We start from the raw sequence: 765 nt of genomic DNA on the forward strand, positions 1-765 counted from the left end.
GCTACGGGATGCTCTATGAGCAAATCCCCACAGGATACCAAGCTTAGTTCTCTAACTTTGAAGCCGGTAGATCACTTCTATCTTTAAAAAAATCGTTCTGATATGTGGACATTTTGCACTAACCGGAAGAGCGACATTCAGCAACAATTATTCAAGTCCCAACCGTTTTATATCTTTTCCCTCATTAGTGGACGCAAGAGCTCCACATGGGTGGTGAAATTTAACGATTTGAATTTTATTGTTAGAGGACAGCAAATTGTAATGGGTGGCAACTTGGCTATACCCAAGCCCCAATAGAAAAATTGCTTAAATACTATTCATGATGCAACTTTCACGTATAATGGTATGGACAACGCTCGTCCCTGGAATGAAAGCCCAAACATCATTGTGGAGTCATATTTTCGGCATTGCTTCCTTTTACTGTGTATTTTAGCAAAGCGGTAAATCACTGGACTCGTTTTTTGGAGGGACATTGTTAGTTCGAATGGCGACAACTGCCATCAACAAATTGGTCACTGTGGCGCTGACGGTGCCGATCTCCTTTTCCAAATCAAGGTACTGTGAGAAAATACACCCTTCACGCGATGACTCGTGAAAAGCGCAGTACCTGCGTGATCAGAGAGACAGCATGTCCCACTGGTGGGGCTGGCACATCTAGCCGTTTCTTGCTGCCGACTGTTATGGCGACAGCCAGCACATGATCTGAAGACGTGAAACAAAATTGGTTCTGATGAGATTAAACTACAAGCTTTGTTCCCCGACAGT

Source organism: Schistocerca cancellata, chromosome 9 (assembly GCF_023864275.1).
Source record: "Schistocerca cancellata isolate TAMUIC-IGC-003103 chromosome 9, iqSchCanc2.1, whole genome shotgun sequence".
NCBI lineage: Eukaryota > Metazoa > Arthropoda > Insecta > Orthoptera > Acrididae > Schistocerca > Schistocerca cancellata.